The following is a 16,867-nucleotide window of genomic DNA, read 5'->3' on the forward strand; positions in this document are numbered from 1 at the left end:
ACCCACCCACAGATAGGTCTCAGGATCCGCCACTGGTATTGTAATCGGAGGTCTAGGGTTCAAACACGGATTTGGTCCCGTTCCACATTTCTCACTTCTCTTCACTCGCTTCATTTTTTTTTTTTTTTTTTTTTTAATTATTAAAATAAAAAAATCCGCAAATTATGGAGTTCTTTACAGAAATGATTTTAAATCAATTAAGCTTTTGTCATGTAAAACAACTTCTTATTCAAGGTTACAGTGTACGGCAGAGGTACATGAATCCTGAAAGAGAAACATTGTGATGACTAGGAAACGTCTGTCGGAGTATCTTGTTTGGGAGGCGATAAATTGGCCTAGCCGTCCCAGACAGTGACGAGAGTAGTGGGAATATTGACGTTTTACAAGGCGAATCAGACAAAGCACCGCACCAATGGCCGACTTTGATACACAAACAAGTTCATATAATTTCAAATGCTACATAAACTGTTTATCTAAGTACCATAAACATCCCTTAGGCATTGTCGGAGGAAGTACAATAAACATTTAGACAGACTTTTCACCCTTACAAATAATACACTATGGTATATATATTGTGTTTTTTCCACTGCTCATTCACGAAATCTACACAATTCTCTGCAACAATGTGTACTGTATTACAGTATTACTAATTGATGAAATAACTAGATAATTAGATGAGTTCTCTTGTTAAGTACTACATTAAAATCAGAATATCAAGCAATGAAAATAAATCACATGGAAACGAAATCCTTAAGCTACAAGGTTAAACCTAAGATCTCGTTATAAATGGCGGAGGTCCAAGTTTAACACATATGCTGGTATGGGGTATTTCTGGTATGAGGTGAGTTCGTTTCGATTGAAAAGTGCACATACCTAATTCGCTTAAATATATTTTGTTCTTGGGCCAAAACACACATAATCTTATGTGACAGGTATTTTATTTTTAAAGTAAGATAAAAGTGGCGTGATTCGTAATTATAGATTTCATTAAAAATCGAAAATACGAAATAGTTTCTGTACATTGCTGAGCTCATTACACGTCACTATAGAGTAACAGGTATACTTTATCAAGCCTTTGGTAAATTGAAAAATCCGTCCAATGTTTAGCATTATAGATGATATTCCGCCACCCGCTTCAACACCGCTAAGGTAAAGAGTATGACATCTGTATGTGCCTATATGACTGACAACTGGCGAGGTCATCCGAGATTGCGTTGATAAGTACAATCTCGGTCCACATGACACTTTACATAAATGGACCTACACTTTTAAACTCTTAATCATCTACACACTGACTGGGTTTTATATCTAAGCCAACAACACACCGAATGTTAAGTACCTAGCTCGAAATCGATAAATTCCAAGACAACCCCGATATATCCATGGCGGGGGCGATGAGGTGTTCCGAGTGTTCAATACTAGACTGTGCACACACAAAACTCCTGATCACGTCTGCAGCGGAATTACTTTTGTCAAAAAGAAACTCTGAGGGTTGGGGTGGGGTGTTAATTAAGCGTTATTTTTGTCAACCTCTAAGAATTTTGAGGAGTGGTGTTAAAAATCGGAGATTCTAGACAGATCACATGATCAATAAGTGAAAAGTCACTTTTTTCATTTTTTATTTTTTCTGCAATAGGTTCCAACTCATTAGAAATTTATTCTGTTGTATAGTCCTAGGACCCAGTGTTCTGAGCCAGGTGACTCCATACCACGTTCTGTCACTGAAATCAAGAAGACAACGCCGATCGCACCAATAGAACGTCGGCCCTTTGGAACGTCTTTATTGCCAATAATAAATTGTTTATCAAACCTGGAGGAGGAAAACTACGTGTTATACAGACTGACTTCGAAAAAATAGGTGATTACGTACGGTGCTGAAATAATTAACCAATATTTGTGTATTACTGGTCCGTGATATAACCGCCATTTATTGTCTGCCCAGATACATAATTTATTGCACTGCGTCGATCGAAGACACGTAAACAAATCTGAAGACATCTTCCATACTTCCTGGTCAAATTCAGCTTAATGACCACATTGCTATGACAGTTGTATAATAACTACATTGCTATGACAGTTGTATGTTAGATACTATCAGTAACACCTGCGATGAACTCGTGATTTGTGTTTATTGAAAGTCTTTCCCACCAATCAACATAACAAGATCTTAAACAGACATACGATAGTCTGACCGCTACATCAAAACGAGAAAAGAAATCACACAGGATCCAACGGTAGTCTTGACGACACTCAGCACATTATGATCATACAGAGTCAGACGAAAGGTCCTACCAGGCTACACAATGGTATTAACGCCCTAACAACACAATAAGGTAATACAGGGCCAAACAGATTATTATTAACGCCCCATCAACACAATAAGGTAATACAGGGACAATCAGGTTATTCTTAACGTCCCAGCAACACAATGAGGTAATACAGGGTCAAACGGATAATTCTTAACGCCCCATCAACACAATAAGGAAATACAGGGCCAAACAGATAATTTTTAACGCCCCAGCAACACAATAAGGTAATACAGGGCCAAACAGATAATTTTTAACGCCCCATCAACACAATCAGGTAATACAGGGCCAAACAGATCATGTTTAACGCCCCAGCAACACAATAAGGTAATACAGGGTCAAACGGATAATTTGTAACGCCCCAGCAACACCATAAGGTAATACAGGGCCAAACAGATAAGTTTTAACGCCCCAGCAACACAATAAGGTAATACAGGGCCAAACGGATAATTTTTAACGCCCCAGCAACACAATAAGGTAATACAGGGCCAAAGAGATAATGTTTAACGCCCCAGCAACACAATAAGGTAATACAGGGCCAAACAGATAATGTTTAACGCCCCAGCAACACAATAAGGTAATACAGGGCCAAACAGATAATGTTTAACGCCCCAGAAACACAATAAGGTAATACATGGTCAAACGGATAATTTGTAACGCCCCAGCAACACCATAAGGTAATACAGGGCCAAACAGATAAGTTTTAACGCCCCAGCAACACAATAAGGTAATACAGGGTCAAACGGATAATTCTTAACGCCCCATCAACACAATAAGGTAATACAGGGCCGAACAGATTATTCTTAACGCCCCATCAACATAATAAGGTAATACAGGACCAAACAAATAATTCTTAACACAACAAGGTCCAACAAGGTCACAAAGTAGTCCTCATGCTCCATCAACATATGCAAGTCATACAGGACCATACTGTAATATTAACGCTCCATCAACTTAATAGGATCATACAGAGTCAGAGGAAATGTCCTCTCGGGCTACATGCGTACGATAGCTCCCCTTCAATACAATAAGGCAATACAAGGCTACACAGATTATTCATAACGTCCCATCAACATAACAAGGTTCTTCCATGCTACACAATAATTCCTTTCCAACACAATGAATTAATACAGGGCCATACAGATTATTATCAACGCCGTCCAACAAAATATGGTCCGACAAAGTCACACAGCAATCTTCATTCTCTGTCAACACAATCAGGCAATACAACGCAATTCTTAATGCCAATTAACACAATAAGGCTATACAAGACAACACCGCAGTATTATTTCACAAGCAACATAATGTAATACAGGGCCATACAGATTATTCTTTACGTCCCCTCAACACAACAAGGTCCTACACGGCCACACAGTAACTCCCCTCAAACACATTAAGGTCCTACAAGGCAACACGGTAACTCCCAATCAACACAATAAGGTCCTACAAGACCACACGATACCTCCACCTCAACACAATGAGGTCCTACATGGCCACACGATAACTCCACCTCAACACAATAAGGGCATACAAGGCAACACGGTAACTCCACCTCAACACAACAAGGTCCTACATGGCAACACGGTAACTCCACCTCAACACAACAAGGTCCTACAAGGCCACACGCTTACTCCACCTCAACACAATACGGTCCTACATGGCCACACGGTAACTTCTAATCAACACAATAAGGTCATACTAGACCATACGATAACTCCCCATCAACACAATAAGGTCCTACAAGACCACACGATAACTCCCCATCAACACAATAAGGTCCTACAAGGCCACACGATTACTCCACCTCAACACAATAAGGTCCTACATGGCCACACGGTAACTTCTAATCAACACAATAAGGTCATACAAGGCAACACGGTTACTCCACCTCAGGTCATACAGGACCAAACGGATAATTCTTAACGCCCTAGCAACACAATAAGGTAATACAGGGCCAAACAGATACTGTTTAACGCCCCAGCAACACAATAAGGTAATACATGGCCAAACAGATTATTCGTAACGCCCCATCAACACAATAAGGTCCTACATGGCCACACGATAACTCCTCCTCAACACAATAAGGTCATACAAGACCACACGATAACCCCCCATCAACACAATAAGGTCCTACAAGGCCACAAGGTCCTACAAGGCCACACGATTACTCCCCCTCAACACAATAAGGTCCTACATGGCCACACTGTAACTCCCAATCAACACAATAAGGTCATACTAGACCATACGATAACTCCCCATCAACTCAACAAGGTCCTACATGGCAACACGGTAGCTCCCCATCAACACAATAAGGGCCTACATGGCCACACGATAACTCCACCCCAGCTCAACACAATAAGGTCATATATACAAGGCCACACGATAACTCCCCATCAACACAAGAAGGTCCTACATGGCCACACGATAAATCCACCTCAACACAATAAGGTCATATATACAAGACCACACGATAACTCCCCATCAACTCAACAAGGTCCTACATGGCAACACGGTAACTCCCCATCAACACAACAAGGTCCTACATGGCAACACTGTAACTCCACCTCAACCCAAAAAGGTCATACAAGACCATACGATAACTCCCCATTAACACAACAAGGTCCTACATGGCCACATGGTAACTCCCAATCAACACAATAAGGTCAGACAAGACCATACGATAACTCCCCATCAACACAACAAGGTCCTACATGGCCACACTGTAACTCCCAATCAACACAATAAGGTCCTACAAGGCAACACCGTAACTCCCAATCAACACAATAAGGTCATACTAGACAACACGGTAACTCCACCTCAACACAAAAAGGTCATACAAGACCATACTATAACTCCCCATCAACACAACAAGGGCCTACATGGCCACACGGTAACGCCCCATCAACACAATAAGGTCCTACATGGCCACACGCTAACTCTACCTCAACACAATAAGGTCATACAAGTCAACACAGTAACTCCCCATCAACACAATAAGCAACACAATGAGGTCCTACATGGCCACACGATAACTCCACCACAACACAACAAGGTCCTACAAGGCCACACGATAACTCCACCTCAACACAATAAGGTCCTACAAGGCTACACGATTACTCCACCTCAACACAATAAGGTCATATATACAAGGCCACACGATAACTCCCCATCAACACATTAAGGTCCTACATGGCCACATGATAACTCCACCTCAACACAATAAGGGCATACAAGGCAACACGGTAACTCCACCACAACACAACAAGGTCCTACATGGCCACATGGTAACTCCCAATCAACACAATAAGGTCCTACAAGACCACACGATAACTCCACCTCAACACAATAAGGTCCTACAAGGCCACACGATTACTCCACCTCAACACAATACGGTCCTACATGGCCACACGGTAACTTCTAATCAACACAATAAGGTCATACAAGATCATACGATAACTCCCCATCAACACAACAAGGTCCTACATGGCAACACTGTAACTCCACCTCAACACAAAAAGGTCATACAAGACCATACTATAACTCCCCATCAACACAACAAGGGCCTACATGGCCACACGGTAACTCCCCTCAAACACAATAAGGTACTACAAGGCCACACGGTAACTCCACCTCAACACAATAAGTTAATACAAGGCAACACGGTAACTCCCCCTCAACACAACAAGGTCCTACATGGCCACATGGTAACTCCCAATCAACACAATAAGGTCATACAAGGCAACACGGTAACTCCACCTCAACACTATAAGGTCATACAGGACCAAACGGATAATTCTTAACGCCCCAGCAACACAATAAGGTAATACAGGGCCGAACAGATTATTCTTAACGCCCCATCAACACAATAAGGGCCTACATGGCCACACGATAAATCCACCTCAACACAATAAGGGCATACAAGGCAACACGGTAAATCCACCTCAACACAATAAGGTTATACAAGGCAACACGATAACTCCCCCTCAACACTATAAGGTCATACAGGACCAAACGGATAATTCTTAAAGCCCCAGCAACACAATAAGGGTATACAGGGACAATCAGATTATTCTTAACGCCCTATCAACACAATAAGGTAATAAAGGGTCAAACGGATAATTCTTAAAGCCCCAGCAACACAATAAGGTATTACAGGGACAATCAGATTATTCTTAACGCCCTACCTACACAATAAGGTAATACATGGTCAAACGGATAATTCTTAAAGCCCCAGCAACACAATAAGGCAATACAGGGCCAAACAGATAATTCTTAACGCCCCAGCAACACCATAAGGTAATACAGGGCCAAACAGGTAATTCTTAACGCCCTAGCAACACAATAAGGTATTACAGGGACAATCAGATTATTCTTAACGCCCCATCAACACAATAAGGTAATACAGGGTCAAACGGATAATTCTTAAAGCCCCAGCAACACAATAAGGTAATACAGGGACAATCAGATTATTCTTAACGCCCTATCTACACAATAAGGTAATACATGACCAAACAGATTATTCGTAACGCCCCATCAACACAATAAGGTAATAAAAGGACAATCAGATTATTCTTAACGCCCCATCAACACAATAAGTTAATACATGGCCAAACAGATTATTCGTAACGCCCCATCTACACAATAAGGTAATACAGGGCCAAACGGATAATTCTTAACGCTCCATCAACACAATAAGGTAATACAGGGCCAAACAGATTATTCTTAACGCCCCATCAACACAATAAGGTAATACAGGGCCAAACAGATAATTCTTAACGCCCCAGCAACACAACAAGGTCCAACAAGGTCACAAAGTAGTCTTCATGCTCCATCAACATATGCAAGTCATACAGGACCATACTGTAATATTAACGCTCCATCAACTTAATAGGATCATACAGACTCAGAGGAAATGTCCTCTCAGGCTATATGCGTACGGTAGCTCCCCTTCAATACAATATTCATAACGTCCCATCAACATAACAAGGTTCTTCCATGCTACACAATAATTCCTTTCCAACACAATGAAGTAATACAGGGCCATACAGATTATTATCTACGCCCACCAACAAAATACGGTCCTACAAAGTCACACAGCAATCTTCATTCTCTGTCAACACAATCAGGCAATACAACGCAATTATTAATGCCAATTAACACAATAAGGCTATACAAGCCAACACCGCAGTATTAATTCCCAAGCAACATAATGTAATACAGGGCCATACAGATTATTCTTAACGTCCCCTCAACACAACAAGGTCCTACAAGGCCACACGGTAGCTCCCCTCAAACACAATAAGGTACTACAAGGCCACACGGTAACTCCACCTCAACACAATAAGGTCATACAAGGCCACACGGTAGCTCCCCTCAAACACAATAAGGTCATACAAGGCCACACGATAACTCCCCATCAACACAATAAGGTCATACAAGGCAACACAGTAACTCCCTATCAACACAATAAGGTCATACATGGCCACACGGTAACTCCCTATCAACACAATAAGGTCATACAAGGCAACCCGGTAACTCCCCATCAACACAACAAGGTCCTACAAGACCACACGATAACTCCCCATCAACACAATAAGGTCATACAAGGCAACGCAGTAACTCCCTATCAACACAATAAGGTCATACAAGGCAACACGGTAACTCCCTATCAACACAATAAGGTCCTACAAGGCCACACGAAAACTCTACCTCAACACAATAAGGCAATACTGGCCATGGTCCATGCTGATTATTCTTAACTCTCCATCAACACAATAAGGTCCTACATGACCACACGGCAGTGTTAACTCCCTATCAACACAATAAGGTCCTACATGACCACACGGCAGTCTTAACTCCCTATCAACACAATACGGTCCTACAAGACCACACGATAACTCCCCATCAACACAATAAAGTCATACATGACCACACGGCAGTTTTAACTCCCCATCAACCCAATAAGGTCATATTTGACCACACGGCAGTCTTACAAAATAAGTGTAACTCCCCATCAACACACTAAGGCAATACAAGGCCACACGGTATAACACGATAACTGATTAGGTCATACATGTCCCTTTGTTGTAGGGAAACATGATTATTTCTTAACCCGGAATTAAGTATATTTCAAGAGAGCGAAGACAACTTCAAAAATGGTCATACCCACCGTTATTATCATCTGTTTCTGTAACTCTATGTGTGATACGTTTTGCTCATTTTATAGAGAGGCGATAGAGTACAACATGATGTATTATTCCCTATCATATGTGCAAATTAATGACTCCCTTTTTATGTGTATATTTATTTACACAATTCTTTTATACAACCCGGGTTAAACATACATTGCCGAATTACTTCATAAGGCCGACATCGACATCTTGCTGTATAAGTTATGACAATATAACGAGGTTTCTTTTTCTTTCGGAACGGGTGCATTTTTCATGTAACAAAACTAGTTGAAAGAACAACTTGGTGATATGAATTCTTGATATTCGGTGGGAATTCTACCCAATTTATGCGAGTTATGAGCCCGACTTTTAAATGATGCTATCTTTCATTGTTTGTTTTGTTTAAGCCAACCCGTAAAATTGGTTAATAATTAGATTATAATCCAAGTGTAAACCCATTCTGCTTCAGAAACTTTTGTTTCGCTATTTACGACAGAGCTAGGAGGTCGCGCCGTCCCCAGTTAATGACCGTATATATGTTTGGGTAAAGGTATAACTGTAATTAAACAAACCATATTCAAAGGATGTTTATCTCGGAACGGTCATGGTCTAATGAATGTGTATCAATAATGCAGGTTAACTAGCAGACATAATGTCAGAACAATCGGACTTTATGAAGCTGGAACAATTTGTGCTATTTTTATTACTTAGAATTAGGGTCGTCATGGCCACGTACACTGGGGGCAGGTCAACAAGGGCAATATGTTTGTCACTTTGAATATTTTTTTGCGATTCATTACATGTTTTCGATCGAATGACCATCGAACCTGTAAATGTTTAATCAAATATACGTTGTTTTTATGGATTATATGTTATACTGTATCTTTAATAAATCTTTTAACGAGATTTGAAAAAGAAATAAAGTTCATTTGTTTTCTGGAATTTAAATAATTCTGCTTTATTAATTAATATAGTGCGTACATGAAATCAAGTATGAGACAAATTTTAAATACCCGTTGAATTAGATAAAATGCCCTTTTTCAATTGAAAGGTTAATTTGGGGGGAGATCTGACCCACAATATTCCAAATGAATGAAATTAGTCATAGCGCATTACTAATTTATGTGTTTCTACCTGACTACCTCATTAACATGTCGCCCCTCAAACCGGAAGTCACATACCGGAAGTTGGTGATTCGAATTAAATCATGTAAGCAATGCCAGAAAATAATCCTATGATGTCTGTATCATTGGTCACATCATGACTACTAAAAGGCGCGTCAGACGAGACGTAAAACGGTGAACCCTATATAATGTCGTAGTTGTTAATTATCTTCATCATTATGTTTAATACATGTGAGAGTCATGTAACTACACTGTGTCCTTCCCTTATTTTATAACACTGTTTCACTGTTATATCCCCAGACTATCTCTCACTCCTCAAGTCGTTAGTATATCTGCATCTAATATCTTAGTGGGTTTTTTCTCCTGGTACTCCGGTTTTTCCTTAATACCAAAACCTGACACGTCCTAAAATGACCACAACTAAAACATCGATAGGACGTTAATCTCAAACAAACCGAACTAAATATATCCTAAACTCCCCGCCCGCCTCCTACCACTTCCCGTCTACATTATTATAGTTACCCCTTCCTTAAAGTCTGGCATGCTAAATAAGTAAACAGTAAGCAATCCGTATTGGATGTACCGCCTTCTGTCATTTATGTTCTTCTCCTTCCTCACCATAATTACACTTATATAATTTGTTCCGTCTCCTCCTCCCCTGACCTAACGCCTCCCCACAAATCTTACCTGACACGTTTCCTCCTTGGGAATAGATAAGGAATCGGTCTGAGACACACCTGGGCAGCCATCCTATAGTGTACAGGTAAATCCCGACCCTACCCAGGTGACATGGACAGTGAGCATGTTGTTTATTTATATACATAGACAACGATAAAATAATCATGCTACTTACAGAAACAAAATCCTCAGATTTAAAGTTTTGCACAGCCCACATGTTAAAGGTCTAAACGTACCCGTGTTTGAGTTTATCGGATGTAAAATTGACTAGAGGGGATTGTTTATTGGTCGGTTCTTAAAAAAAATCTTAATGTTTAATGTTTAATATTTAAAGAAGAATTAATGCGTACAGTATCATACACGTACAATGTACAATTATAATAATAAAATCTTGATTTTCATTATTGTTTTGATGATGAGCACAAGCTTTTGTTATTTTAATTACAACTGTATGACTACCTGAACAGGCACTCGATTAGGTGTATTGCCGCCCTATTAGGACTTGCTAGGTCTAGCCTAACAATTGCTGTTTATAATAAAATGTATATCAATTTGCAACTTGAGATTAACTTTATAAATATTGACAAATCACTCAGATTGAATTCTATTTCTGCCCCCGAGAGCCGCGTTTGTTTGTAGTGACCATGGCTGGGTACTCCCGCACAAAGCCGCGTAAATAAGCAGGCGGATAGATGGCGCGGCTTAGACAATAACCCCGTTTATAATGTCAAACTTACATCATCTAGGACGGGAACCTGACCCCAACCAATATACCCAAGGGCAGATAACGCCCCGATTCTATGTCATTGTACATGTCTAATACAATTCCGGTTAGATCGAAATCTCTGCAAAATTTGGAGCTCAGTTTCGATTTTGGCATGTTCGATATGAAAATGTGTACCAATGGCTTGATTTAGTTGTCGCCTCAGTCTCATTCAGGGTTGAAATAACAAAGGTTTTGCACACAAACAAATGAAACCAGATAATGCAAAAGACGCGAAAAACATAGTCATAACACGTAAAACACGGGTACCTGTTCAAAACAGCAAAAGCTACAAAAACATGTGACAAACATTAATTCAGACAACTTACAACACTTTCAGACAACTAACAACACTTTCAGATAACTTACAACACTTTCAGACAACTAACAACACGTTCAGGCAATTACCAACACGTTCAGACAACTTACATTGTACAACACTTTCAGACAATTTACAACACATTCAAAGAACCTTATAAAACATTATAACATTTTCGCTGTACAGACTTGAAATAAAACCAATCGGATCACCTCACCCTTTTCGTCACATGCTCGAAAAAAAATCATCACGGAAATGGCCGAAGTGGTCCGATTGCAAAATATCTCTACATTAGAATAACACAAAGAAATAGTACACGTGAGTATCATCCAATACCAATCCACTCGGGCTTTCCTTTAGGCTTTGTCATTCAAAAGCGAACCTAAACGAGTATTAATTATTGTCTCCTGGGGGGGAAATGTGACCAAGGAAAACATATCTTGTTACATGTACAGTGAAAATGTTTTCCCCGCCATTTTGTATACCCTTTGTTATGAATTTTGTGTCCTAGCAACAGTTAAGGACATACATTTATGAAGACGGAGTCCATAAAAGATGGGGCTAATCAATGGCCACTTTAACTTGTCAGCTCACTGAAATGGCATCAGCTTGACACGGTAGCAGACGACTCCTAGCAGTCACGTTATACTGACAACAGGCTAATCAGAGAGGGAACAAACATGACCAACAGAAAGAGTGGGTAGGGGATCATTTTGTTAAAAAAAACATTTGTTTGCAGTACAAAGTTGGTCTAAAAACAAAGCAATAACAAACAGAAATAAAAACAAAAAAGGAAAAATAGAAAAATATCTTTGTTGAGTTTAATGTCAATATTTAAGATTGAAATGCATTTTCTTCACATTTATGTTGGTACAAAACCTTATCTGTCTTTAACAATTTTCTCCAACATACGAAAACCTCCAGACTATTTTTACTCCTCGTCACGCATTTTAAGAACTTACAACACATTGAGGAGGATTCAAAACATAGTAAGAATTCCTCAGAAAAAACATTAGGACAACTTCACAACTCATTTACACACTTTCACAACCGTATAAAACAACAGGACAACTTCACAACTCATTGACATACTTTCACAACCATATAAAGCAACAGGACAACTTCACAACTCATTTACATACTTTCACAACCGTATAAAACAACAGGACATCTTCACAACTCATTGACATACTTTTACAACCGTATAAAACAACAGGACAACTTCACAACTCATTGACATACTTTCACAACCGTATAATACAGCAGGACTACTTCACAACTCAAATTTTAAGGGTTTTTTCAAGTTTTACTTTTAGACTCACGCCACACGTATACGTGCGTAACAAGCTTAAGAAGTCAACTATTAATAGTATACATTGATGGACACAGTACACACATAATATGACACGTAATACAAGATATATATAATAACAACCTATTTCAATAATTCTTGTAGCTAACTTATTGTAAGTATTAAGTAGCTTCATTACTTTTTGTAGAAATCTACTTACTTTTGTTAAAACTCATTAACATATAATGTTAAATATTGAAAAATAGCGGGACCACTTCACACCTCATTAAGACAGTCACACAGTATACTATGATAACGTAAAACACATTAAAACAACCTCACAAAACCTGAAGTTCTCAATCAGACAGCTTCACAATACCTTAAGACAACTTAAAATGACCACCGAACAAGTTCACAAAGCAACGACAAAACATCACAATACAACACATTAAGATGACGTCACTTAGCGTTAAAATATCTAAACAACCATTACATGTACACCATGTACGTCTCGCTAAGACAAACCTACATCAGACGCCAACAGAGGAACATCAGCACTGTGATAAGGCCTATACAAACACAGCGAAATCATCATGTTTCATCTGAGTGGCCAAAAACCTCACATAATGAACAGATTGTTTTTGTATGAGAGACTTTGAGCTAATACTTTATCTCAACAATACAAAGGGCAAAAAAACATGTTTCATCATTATAAATTTCCACAAAAACCACACAACGCACACAAAAACAAAACAAAAACAAAAAACAAACACAATACGCTCACGCCTTTTCTTTAAGGTCATACATAGCATACACTGCATGATGTAATTCTTTATACAAATACTGTAGACATGTATTGTGTTAGAGAGTCGGAGAGATGAGAGATAAAGAAGAAACGAACATCAGAAGAGAGGAGGGAAGTACATCGGACATAAACGAATATGATCTGTGCATTATCGCAAATTCGCAAAGTGTGCTTATTCAGATCTAAATAAAGATTTACAAGCATTGTTTTCACTCACTCACTCACTCATTCACTCATTCATTCATTCATTCATTCGTTCATTCATTTTTAAGCATTGTTTGTTTGTCTTATTTTTTATTTTTTTTTATTTCTTTCATTTCATTTGTTTGTCATCAGACAATTGTTATGATCCCATTACGCGTAATTCTGAGGTTTGAAATTCAACATTTCAACAATTCAACAGCTCTGAATAACTACACCAAGAGCTCCAGTTCTAATATCATTAACGAATATGTCAACTTATTAAAAGGGACAGTCGCCGTCATTTTGTTTTGTTTTAACAATTTATATGACATATTGTTATAAAAAGTACAATGTATTACGTTTAACGAATGACGTTTTACTCATTAATTCATAATGTCGTTTTACAATGACAGATTGCTTTAGATTGCACCATGTACACGAAGACCAGTTCTCGTACTAGGAATGAAAATTCGCCACAACAAGAAATATTTTAATTACGAACATTACCTAAGACGAAATCTCAACACCAATCAAGGACCAGAAGCTAGGCCCTGTCATTTCCTCCACGTGTATACGTAGCTGAGTGAGTGTTCATGGTTAACCAATTACCTTGCTACAGACACATCACATCTCCTGTTGGAACTCTCCCAGAATTAAAGTCCTGTTATCGTCACGTGTTTAGAATGAAATGTGTTGATTTTTATCTTGGGCTTATGTTGACGACGCTTTCTAAACGACATAAATCGTAAGGATATTACTTTGTTATACATGTTGACAACGTAACCATGTTTAGAGATAGCACCAATTACAGACAAAAAATGTGCATGTCTCATCAGAACAAAACGGTATACGAGTGAGTACACCTGTACCAGAATCAGTCAAAACAGATGACGTCATAAGTCTATGACAAATCGTGACTGAAAGAGTTCCCGTAGTTTAGGAACTACCCTTAGGAACTACCCTTGCACAAAGAGTTTAGAAATAACATGATAAAGATTGTACTTTTCAAAATGATCATTGAGAGGTTTTAATGTAAGAATTCTTAAAATATGTGTTAAAGTAAAAACTACCCAATAGCATTTAATACACACTTCCGGCTGGAACCGGAAGACAAACCAGCAGACATGTGTTACTTGTGTCATGGCGTCACGCTGTGTCACAAAATTGCAATATTTTATATTTTATATCTTATCTCATTTGTATGTATATGTATAAACGTATAGCACGTGGTGGTGTATGCAATTCAAGACGTCGTGCATTCTGGGAATGAAACTGGTAGAGGATAAAAAGTGTGTACCAACCAGTTCCCAATTCTCTTGTTGAATAAGCGACAATTGCTTGACGTTTGTGTTATATTCTGTGCGTCACAAATAAGTTACACACGAGGAAAACAACTAATACGCCTAAAACAAGGTTAAATACGATGAAATCTCTGGAAGAGTGTAAAACACCTTCAGCAATTACATGTTAGAATTTCATTCGATGTATTGTTTTCTCGAGCACAAAGACCATTTTTGTAGGTCTAGGATTCTCAGTACAACTGTATGTATAGCTATACAAAATAATTCGTTTTTAATACATATTTGGAGGTGAGATACAGAATTCAAACTCTCTGATAAAAGAGATTTCATTCGTTCAGTGAAATATACTAATTATAAATCAAATATTGTACCGTTGAAAGATTCAATATACGCAATGTACAAGACGGAGACTTTGCCGGCGTATTTCTTTACCGGAAGTGCCACTGTTAACCGGAAGTGCTTTTCTGTTCTCCGGAAGTAATTTTCCCCCATCTTGTTATACGTATTATACATGTATATAACCAGGATGCATTGTAATACATGTTCGACTGATAATAAAACTGCTGCGGCCCGTTTGTTGTCTAGTAACACGCCGGTCTATCATGGATTAACCATAAACTCGGACAGACTCACACAAACTGTTATCGCTCCAGGCTTACTGTATTTAGATTAGCGTTACCTCTAAAGCATTGGCGATTCTGATGGGGAGACGATTTAGTTTCAATATGATTACAGAAATAAACCAGGGATCGTCCTCAAAGGAGGATATCTTACTTGAATCTACATTGTATTTGTGGCCACGGTATGGTAAGATGTACTAGTCAAACATAAACAACGATCTTTTCGTCTACCTCGGCTTTTTTATCCGTTCCTTCTTACGTTCCCCGATATTACGTGTATAGAATTACCCTGGCAAGGATAGCTAGAAATCGAGTTTGCTTGGACAAACTCCTTAAAAATATTAATTTGATGAACAAAATCTAAACTAAATAACATGTATAAAATATAAATGTTGTTACATGAAATATGTCGTCTACACAATATGTGTATTTACCATGTTTACGTATTCTTCCTTACACTCGCACTCTCCTCTACAAGTTGTCTTACCTGTGTATCGCTCGGAGGTCTGTTAGCAGGTAAACCCCGTCCCCCGGTCAGTAAGATACTCATTTGATATGTAACCATATACCTGTGGCCTCTTTATATAACGTCTCTGGTTCTCACAACAAAGGATTATCCAATTCAATAAAACTTTCTTACGCCATATATTTAAAAATCTCTTCTTAATATTCCGATCACTTCAGCGATTGTTCCGCTATCTCCTCCGTTGAATTTTCACTTGATGTCAAATCCACTTTTGCTCTCTCGGAGTTTAATCGTGGGTAAAGTGAAAGGCACACACCGTTTGTGCACTGTTCAAACAATATAGGGATGTCGGCTATTTACTAGCGTACGTTTACATGTATATACACAGTTTATATATTGTTTCAGATTGTCCAGATGTGATTGCTCAAGAAACATCCAAATCACCTGCTTATATTATGAATACACGTCCAAATATTTTCACTGTTCCTATGTGTGCTTTAAGACACTGGCCATTCACTATTTTTTTTAACAGTGGACAGTAGATGGCCGAAATATGTCTGTGTACTGTTTGACCAGATGAGCAGTAAACTCTGTCCTACAGCGGACTGTCTAGGGTCAACATACCACAATTACCATACGGTGTAAAACCTCAGACAACGGTTTGTACACAAATGATAGATTTTGCTTTTCATTGCCAATACAAACTGTGGAAAGTTTTTAAAGCCCAATAAACAATGGAGCGTAACCCTTGTACATATTACCTCATTGTGTTTTCGTCTATACGGAACCTGTAATTCGGAGATTAGCGTGACGAAAACTTGATCACCTATAGCAGAAAGCT

General features: G+C 38.8%; 1 protein-coding gene across 1 annotated transcript in view; it reads right to left on the reverse strand.

The window, feature by feature from the left end:
* LOC110451560 overlaps positions 1-16,323 on the reverse strand; it is a 31,333-nt gene extending 15,010 nt beyond the window's left edge. The window contains exon 1 of the mRNA XM_021499651.1: positions 16,048-16,323. The gene's annotated coding sequence lies outside the window, so the exon portion shown is untranslated. The remainder of the gene's footprint in view (positions 1-16,047) is intronic.
* Between the last annotated feature and the right edge of the window lie 544 nt (positions 16,324-16,867).

Source organism: Mizuhopecten yessoensis, unplaced genomic scaffold (assembly GCF_002113885.1).
Source record: "Mizuhopecten yessoensis strain PY_sf001 unplaced genomic scaffold, ASM211388v2 scaffold6135_1, whole genome shotgun sequence".
NCBI classification, from domain to species: Eukaryota; Metazoa; Mollusca; class Bivalvia; order Pectinida; family Pectinidae; genus Mizuhopecten; species Mizuhopecten yessoensis.